Genomic DNA, 10,384 nt, shown 5'->3' with positions numbered 1-10,384 from the left:
CAGTGACTGTATCAGTGTCTGCACACTGAGAGGCTGAGATTTTTTATATTTGCATTAAAAGTCATCATTTGATGTGTGTGTGTTGTGGTGAGTGTGTGTACCTTTGTGTGTTTTCACCTGTGAAACACTCAAACATGCTTGTTTTCATTCTGCAAAGACATATCTGACAAGCCCATGGGGTGTTTGTCTGCCAAATCTTACATACCAAACAAAACAACAACAAAAAAAACTCTATTAAACAGGAACACATGAGATATACAGAACATTTAGTTTAGCTGACCTAGCTCTTAGTGCATTAACATGGCTTTTTAGAGATGATTGGATCAGCTGATTTATGACTGGAATGAGTCCATGTGTTCAAATCTCTTTACAAAATTTGAAAATATGGAAAATAATGGTTAAAGCCAAATATTTTGTGGTTTTACTGGTCAACAACTAATTGGGAATGATTCTGGTGGTATGAGCTGAAGATTATGATAATTATTTTTGATGACACAAATGCAAAACTTTTTTCTTACACTATAAATTAGCTGAAATAACCTTTCTGTATTATGAAACAACACATCATCGCTGAACAAAAAGCCTTATCAGCGAGCACTGGTAGTTCGTGTTTGCATGAATTAGGCAGTAGCACATAGCTATCAATTACCTGCATTGTCAGATAACATCAGTGTTTTATTGGATCCAAGAGATGACATAGAAGGAGATTTTAAATATGTGTGACAGAGAGGTTTCAAAGTGGGAAGTGGTAATAGCTTTGAGTCATTTTCTGTCACCATCCACAAATGAACAGACCCATTTGCTTTTCTTCTCCAGTCATTAGAAATTACATCTAAAATTTGAAATTCCACAGCCTTTTCACATCTCATTTATTTAGAAATACAGTATTTATTTGAAAATGTACTATCACAAGGGCACAGAGCATGTTACAAGGCTAAATCAATAGTGATCATCTGTTCATATACAGTATCCTACTGACCCACCATTAACTTTAGTTTTTTCTGTTGGAAATGTTTTTTGCGGAAATAGCCCATTGAGTAACAGACATAAAACAACACTAAAATTCTGTTTGCTATCAACCATTATGTAGTCTACACACTTGAGAGGAAGTGACAGCACTGGGGCCCCTTAGGGTACGATTGTGGTGACCAGGCTTTGTGCCTGTCACAGTGTGACATTTACCAGCAGGGTCTGTATTCACAGAGGAAATCAAATGTGATTGTGTAGCATTTGGGATGAGCCAGAGATCTAGAAACGTAGAAAGTGTACAGTAATCGCTAGTTTTGGAATTGTAGGGTGGTGGTAGTGTCATTTGAAGCAGAATCCATAACTAAATGTACAGAGGAGCTCATTGTACACTATCACCTCAATGTAATGTGGATCTTTGAGTTAAAACTAATAAATCAAAGAATAAAGTGACTTTGAATTAAGGTTTTTGAAAGCCCTTTATAGTTTTGTGACCCTCTGCATAACCTTTGTTGAAGTGCCTGTTAAGACAATAGTCACACCTGCGGCTCTCACACAAAGCTCTACTTTACAGCCTCAGCCCATCAGCAAGTCAACTACAAGATTACACCCGCCCTCAGTCTTTTGTATCCCCCTCCTGAGTGGATAGCATACACCTGGCTGTACAAATGTTATGTATGCTGGTGTATCTTGTCTAGTCAAAGGGCCTGCCCAGCTGTATGTGCACACATTTTATTGTATGATAGTGCAAGTGTTTGCTGTGCACACGTAGAGTATACAAGATGAATTCTTATCACACTCCTGTGCATTCTGTCAGATTGGCTGATAGCAACCACACCTTCAAGCACTGTATCTATCTGTACAACTGAGATCATGTCTGTGAATTACGGCAGAAGCACCACAGAGTGGGTGTTAAGAGGTGAAATTCACCAATTCCTGTGCTCATCATACATCACTCTTTGTCTTGAATAACAGGTTGTTAGAGCTGGTGGAAACACAGAGAACATCACAGCAAATCTGAATTAGTCAAATGCATTTTCTCTGTCTCTAACAATAGAGTGTCTGTCTGCTCTCTCTTTTCAGTACAACACCCAACACTAAAACAAAATGTCTGCAAACTGTGTTGTCAATCTCAGATTTTTCCTTTTATATTATGTATTTCTGTCTCCTCTGTACATACAACAGCTAGAGCATGTCTGTACTTGTATGTTCTTCAGTTACAGGTTTCTTGTTAAAGCTTTCCTTATCCAATTTGAGGATGTAAAGATAGTGGTTGATATGCTGTGTGTTGCTCAAACCATACATTTTTGGCAATATAAACAGAATGTGCTTGACTTGAATATATTTGTGTATTATCCAGCATTTCTGGTTGCTGTACCAGTTACCAGGTGTGATCGTATGCCCGATGCATGCTTGGCCGTCCCCCGTGACAGTGAATAGAAATAAGTAGGTAAAAACGGTAAATGAATGACTGAACCTTTGTTTGTAATTGTCTTCACATTTTCATACATTGATTAGTCGATTCTTCAGCATTGATTGCTTGAAGGTGGAAATGTATGGTGCAGACAGATCTGGAGACTATAAAATCTCTCTGATCAATATCTTTGCCATTGGAAAGAGAAATACACATTTTGCTGCCTATATTGGTCATGGCCTGGAATCAAAGTGGTCTAGATGCTAGTCATCACCCCTGTTGTAATTTATTGTTCTCTGTCTTTGTTTTTTGTGTCCTTGTCTCACTTGCACTAACACATGCACACATGCACACACACACACACAAAAAATAAAAATAAAAAAGAGAATCGACTTCCTCTTGGAGGTGGATGTCATGATAGCTCTTGTCTCTTCCTGCTGATTAAACATGTAGCAGCAGTGTCTCCGTTGGCCCCTCTCATCCCACTGGGGTATTGGTTTTGTGAATGAAGTGTCCAAACTCCCAGATGGCAGTATTGATATGGCCGGGAGGACAGGGGAGTGTTTACGAGCCATCCTGCCCCTGCATCCTCTGTCATCCATTAAGCCCCTCTCCTCCTAACGCATGGGTAATGGCCTATCTGTACACCATAATCAGACAGACACACACATACACACTGACTGTAAAAAGCCATCAAAATAAGACACACAAACAGACGCACACACGGTTTGCAGCCACATTGACACAGCTGCAGTCATTATTCACAGGAGGAGGTCTTGGGTTCGTGGGGGGGGGTGAAAAATGGCAAGCGGAAATACTAGATCTCGTCTGAGGTGGCTTCGACAGACAGCCCTGCATGCGTAACAAATTCAGCAGAGCCATCGATCCAACTTGTGGCAGGCTGAGTTCTCTGCTCACGCTTTGCGCGATGTGTGTGCAATTTACTTTAATGTGCACCGATAAGCAATTTCAATCATGACATCTTGTTTGTTTGTCTTTGTCTGTTGGTTGTCCTCTACGGTCGCCATCATTCTCATTCTGCAACGACAGCTAAACCTTTTAGCCACCAACAAAAACGACCCATAACACCTCCTATCACACGCACAGACACACACAAAATGACAGACTTTGTGTGTTGACAAAATATAATTGACTTGTTTTTTCCCTATAATTTCAGTATCAAAAATTTGACATCAAAACAGAGTTTATTCAAATTCTGACAGTTAAGGATTTTCTGCCAAGGGCACACTTACTTTCATGTTTTATCATTTTAATTATGAATAGATTTATTCTGCAAGTGTACCAGTTATTTTTCTAAAAGGGAAATTTGTTTTATTTTAATGGGTTTTGTGTCCATACTTTAATTTATGCAGCAGTGGTCAGTCACTCCCCTGAGATCCCAAAAAATGACGCCTTTTTTTATATATATATATATCTTGTGCTAGAACAAGAACTGTATATTGGGAACACAAGTTGTCACCTTGTTGGAACAAGATAATTGAACATAATTTGATGTGCTTACCCACTCTCCTCAAAATGGAGAGTTAATCAAGTTTTATTTTCACCTGCATGTGATGTGATTAAATTCTTGCTCCTCTGGCACAATAACACAGGATTGTTCTAAATAGAAATCATATGCTGCATATTTTAAAGGACAAAAGGGTTAGTCATACACAGATTTTGATCATGACACTGACCTTCACAATGATCAGTTACGCAGTTTAGGGAAATGCATAACTCCAGATGGATGTTTATCCTGAGCATACAGCAGAGACGACAACTTCACTGAAGACAGAACATTGGTGCATTAACCAATATTAACACACAGTCTTTTGGTGTGTTTATTAATGTATTGACAGTTTCTCATGCAAAATCATTTGCCTCAAAGACGAGCAGTAACCTGAAAGGTTCTGAGCTTATTTTACAGAAGTATTAGAGATGCTCATGACTGTCCCAAACTTGGGGACACATTAAATATCTTGCTCCCACAAGATTCAAAAACATAATGGGCTTTGGGGGTGTTATAGTCCTATAATAAAAATGTATAAAATGTTCAATCAAACTCGGAAAAAAACATTACATATAACAAGCTTTTTCGACATATTACTTCATATTTAGGCCGACCAAATGTTTTGCACCAGGACTGACAGGTTACGTCCATAGACCCTATGTATGGATGGACAGTGCAAAACATTTAGCTGAAATCTGGTTCTTGTGCCTCCATCTGTGGACGGTGTAGTTTGAACTTCCTGTGTGGTTTAAGTATGATCAGCACCGATGATCAACACAGCTGTGTGGCTGACCACAGACCACAATATGTAAATCACAAGTCCAAGAAGCAATGTCCAATTTGAATTTTGGCCCTGATGCCAAATATTTCAATGGGCAAACATTTACATTTGGTGTGTTGAAGTAAGTCTTGAAGTCAACTAGTCTTAGACTTTCTGTGGGAATTAATTTAGACGAGGTCCACGTAATTTTTTTTTTTCCCAATCCTTGAACCGCATGTCTGGTCTTTCAAGGTGTACACTCTAAAGTCAAACTAAGTCTAAATTGAAGAAAAAAAAAAGGATTTTGAGTTAAGATAACTGTCAAAATATGAAATGGTTTCAACTACACCACATCTTACACATTTTTCTGCACTAATTTGGCAGTTTATGTAAAACCTTCATTTTGTCAAATGTTCAAAAACAACAATGACTAATGGAGTCAGTACCCCCTTATAGGACCTTTAATTTAATGCTGAAAACAATCTTTTGAAGAGCTATGACATATCATGCACTTTGGCCATTTGGCATTTTGTATCCTTTGCCATTCACATGATGCAAAGGTGCAAAGGTGAGGTTTTAATCCTGTATTTTGGTGGAAATAGGTTCTTTCACAGTATGTTGACAACTGTCCAACTAGGTCCATTAAAATCACACGCAGCCAACACCAGACTGCTGCAAAACAGCTCCACACACGTCTGTGACTCTGTGCACATCAAACTGGTCGATTACAATATTTTCAGAGTTTGTGTATGTATTGAAAGCAGATGTGGCATGTAGAAGATGGTTGACAGTTGATATACCAAATAGTTGACAGCTAAAAGTTCATTCTCTCACCCAGAGGATGTTTGAGAGAGCTGATTCCCACCAACTGTTTTCTCTCCCAAGGATATTGATACAAGGTGCAGCAGTGTAATGCAACATGTCTTCATCTCAAGAATACTGTTGCGTTGCTTTTAAATATGTGTCAATTTAAAACGAACAAACATGAATAGTTTAAACCAGCAGAACACAGTCATATGACTGGCAGAATGAGCAGCAACACCACAGGTGGGGTTTATCTGAGAATCCAGCTGCTTTTTTTTTTTTGTCATGAGCTGCAATAGCATTGCCCTCCAGGCTGGTGGGTGACAGGGGCCCATTAAGGAAAGGTAAATCTAATCAGGAGTCTCTCCAGCCACAGCGCCGTGTGTCACTGCTGGAGGGAAATGGGCAATGTTACAGCGTCATTATGCTGCTTCTGTGACCCAAGCACGGGGCAAATGATTGGATAAGACTTTAACATGGTGCTTAGACTACTTATCTACGAGCAGGTTTATGTTTCTGGACACACAGGGAGGACGTCAGAGATGAGAAGTGCTGAGTCGTAAGAGTGGTTTCTCTGGACGTGTGGTAGCTTTAAGGAGATGCATTACAAGTCTGCGTGTTAAGCAAATCAACATGGATGTTTTTGTGTGCATGTGTGTATGTGCAAGGGAGTGGATCCTGTTCTGAAAGCAAACATACAAATCATTTAATATTTGAATGGATCATGATGTCAAATATAGATTTTTCTGTCATTCCTTGCAGCCCATGAGCCAGAAATAAACCAATTTGTGACCGGTTAGTTCTCAGACCACTTATAGTGACTGATGGAAATCATTGCTGAATGACATAAAACTCCTCATGTGAATTTTTATCCTGCTGGGCATATCCAACATGACACACACAGTAGATATGTGGATGCATCCGGACCACAATCAGACTTATCAGATATGACATTTAGAAAAGCAAAGGCTGCTTGAGAAACAAAGAGCAAGAGAGAGGCGTGACACGTGTAGCCTAAAGCTCTGATGATGTGTGGTAGAAAAGCTTCCAAGTTATCGCTTACAAAGTTTAAACCACTGCTTCCCTTGAACTGCTCTTGAACACATATAGACTCAAAAGTGTTTCTTTGTCATCATAACCTGCTGTTCCTTTTTTGCAACACTTAAGATAAATGGTTTGTTTTCCTAAAGAAGAAACAAAGATCAGAGTAGTCATTGTGCTCAATTTAGAAATCTTAAATCAACTTTCCCTGTTGATTTTTTTTTGTCTTGTGTTACTTCAGTATTTGTGTTGCTGCTGCTACAGCTGTTATGGATTCGATTAGTTTTTGTTTTCTCTGTTAGTGCTGTATTAACACTGAATGCTATTTATGTTTCAACAAAAGAGTGTGGCTGAAGTTCATAGATATTAATAATTACTTTTGGTATTGTTTGAGGGTTACATTGGTGTAGGATTGGTTTAATATTAGTATCATGTAACTATTGGTTTTTTTGTTTTAAAAAAAGTCCCTGTTCAATCATAATGGGAGGACGTGAAATTACCTTTGCGCTCTGCGTGAGTGTTTGTTCCCTCGGGTGTGAGGATTCTAGTGGTGATGTGGTGGTGTCACATCCGCAGCTCCACCATGGCACCGGTGTAGTGACGACAGTTTACATTGACCACTGAGCATCAGTTCCTCAACCACTCGCCCACCCCAGCAACACTTTATGCCACCACTGTCAAATTACACATGCAGAGAGAGACATTGGAGGAGCACTCTGTGTGATTAGTCATTCCACTTGGCAGCTGTATTTTGACACATGCAAAAACAATCACAGTCATCTCCAGTCACAGACGCCCAGATGCTCTGTTAAAAAGAGAGCAAAGTTGTATTGTGTTCTTTTTATACTGATCACATTTATGCACGCTATTCTTAACATGATCACCTTATGCTTGTTGAACCAAAAATATACGGACACTAGCCAGCTTCACATGGCTGACATATTAAAAGAAAAGCAACATAAACTGTCTTAGTAAGGTGTCGGGATACCTTACTCTGCTGGAGGGATGAACACAGTTCTTCCGAAAAGAAATTCCCGTATTTGTGTGTGTTGATGATGGCATTGAAGAACGTTGTCCAAAATCTCCCATAGATGTTCAATCGGCTTGGGTTGTGGTGACTTGGAAGGCCACAATATATTATTGTATCATTTTGTATGACCACTCATGTCCTGTATGGAGGCCTCTGCAACAGTTTTGTCACCTATTGGTATATTGTTCATTTACGAGTGCACAGTACCCTGAAGAATTATTGACCACTAGTAGTGCTATAGAGCTTCTTTTTTGTTTGTTTGTTTGAATGTGTCCTTGTGCATGTGTGGCTAATGCGATACACATTCCTGCCATAGGTTTCATACTATTCCAGTGTTCCACTGTACAGGTGGTGGTGATACGCAGGGGAGATGAAGACTGTTAGCATGTAAACATGGGTGTAAACAATGCGGGTGGTATAATGTTAAAAAAAAAATTGGCTTTAAATATTTTTTATGAGAATGGAAACACAATATGTTTTGAAGCTTATTTTTATTTGAGCTTTAGCTGAGCTTTAATCTTAGATACATAATTTTCCAACTGTAAGTAAATGAGAAATCATGTTTGTGACTTGCAAAGTAAACTTCAATCAGCCCATCAGTCTTACTTTTGATGCGTATGTACAGTGTGTACAAGCTACAGAGGTACAAATACCAGAGCAATGCAATTTGATCTTAATCACAAGCGACAATCAATCACACTTAATCAGACGTCATATAGATGGTTCCAGCATCACAGTTGCCAAGCTGAGTTTTCTTTAGCATGAGCTTCTCTGAATGTCATTTTTCCAATGAGGTTTTTGTTTCAAACATCATCAAAGCAAACATCTTGAGAGAGTTGTGTTCAGGTTGCTAAACCGAGAGTATGTGGCTATGAGAGCATTCACTATGAACAGGCAGCCACAATGCACAAATATGCATACTTCTAGACATATAACACACACACAGGTTTGTGAGAGTACCAATAGTCACGCACCAAGCACTACAAGCTAATATGTTCATTTTGAGGTTGTTTACCCAACATTATTGAGATTAATAGGACATTTATTTTGTGTTTCCTCTTCGCTTCATCAACTGGATGAGTCCTAATGACCCCCATAAAGGTGACCAGCATTGTTCAGCAGCGAGGGAGAGAAAAGAAATGTGGGGGATGATGAATAATAGCCCAGCTGGTCGTGTTAGCTGCAATTAGCCCATCTGAAGTCCCACAATTATGCAGGGAAAAGCTGACACTCACAATGCCACAATGCTGCCGCCGAATCAATACATAATTGTAATAATTATCATCCTGGTGTCATTTGTGGACACGTCTGACACTTCCAGAAAAGAAGATGGAATTGGATAAACATTGGATGAATTGCAGAGAGATATCGCCTCTTCAAGTGCAACATTTCTAACAAAAGGCAGCCTCAATACCTGGTATGAGCAATACTGGGGGGGGGGGGGGGGGGGGGGGGGGGTGTCGGCTCAGTGGTGATGATGAGTCAGCCTAACTACACGCAGACAGGAAGGACTTTGCAGCCCCTCTGCTGCTGCTGAGCGACTGTACACAGCAGCAAGAGTCGAGTAGGATAGGGTGTGTGTCACAATTATTTCTGAAGGTAATTCACTTCCACCGTTTTCAAATCTCTCACAGGAACACAGATTAGACACTTTGAACTTTAAACGACACGTGCTTCAGACCGCGGTACATAACCAACAGGATTTTCTGTATGGCTCAACACTTCTCACACTGCTAGAAGAGAATTAAAGACCAAGGCTTTAACACTTTACTTGGCCACATTCAAGATCACTTAAGGGCTTGAACTTAGATTACGTCATTTCAAATAATATTATTCACAAATGTAAAACATGAGCAGAAATGATTGGTTGATTGATTGACTACTATTTTTGTTAATAAAGTGATTTAACTTTTCAAGTAGAAATGTCAAGAATGTGCTGGTCCCAGCTTCTTAAATGTGAGGATTTGGTGCTTTTTTCTGTTTGATATCACTGTCAATTTAATACCTTTGGGTTTTGGACTGTTGATTGAATAAAAAAAGACTTTTGAGGACATCACCAACAGTTCTGGAAAAACTAAATTTCTTGTTTTTTCTCGCAATTTTCAAGTATGTCAAAGACAAACCAATTAATCCATTAATTGAGTAAGAACAGTGGGTTGACAATGACAATAATAATAACTTGCAGCTTTATAAAACACCCATATGTCAAATTGATAATATATACAGGTTATGCTAAAAAAAAGGCCATGAGGAGCTGTCGCAGCCTGGTAACAGGGAGCTAAAGCAGATACAGGATCAGCAGTCTCACTGAGGTTTGAGAGGGAAATAAACAGAGCGTGCACTGAATACAATAAGGATAAAAACGAAAAAATGCGCTTAATGTATTATTAATTATTAGTTACTCTGTGCTTTGAATTAAAAACAAAAACACACTCACACTGGTGGGTTGGACACAGTCACGGTTGAAATTACAATGTCTCTATGTGAGAGGTCCAGAATGAATTTTGTTCTGCGTGGCCTTATACTACAACTTTTATCATCTTGCATTTACAGTATGCGTTGTGTTATGTATCGAGTTTTAGTGAAGGGAAGGGAAGATCAAGGAAAGCTTTTTCTCCCGGAGATTTTAAATAACCAGTAATAGGCTGTGGTCTTGATAAACTGGGCTGACACAGGAAAGCAGACATTTGGAGGGAGGGATAGCAGTTTATCTTGATCCTGATTCAGCCTGTAGCTCCACAGACACAAAATCTGGTGGGCTGCTGTACAATCATTAAATCTCTTGTGGTTTGGAATACAATTGTTCTATATCAAATTTCTTTTTCTTCCTAGACTCAGTTAGTATAGATACACAATTAT

Source organism: Seriola aureovittata, chromosome 10 (assembly GCF_021018895.1).
Source record: "Seriola aureovittata isolate HTS-2021-v1 ecotype China chromosome 10, ASM2101889v1, whole genome shotgun sequence".
Lineage (NCBI taxonomy): Eukaryota > Metazoa > Chordata > Actinopteri > Carangiformes > Carangidae > Seriola > Seriola aureovittata.
Note: the sequence above shows the minus strand (reverse complement) of the source record.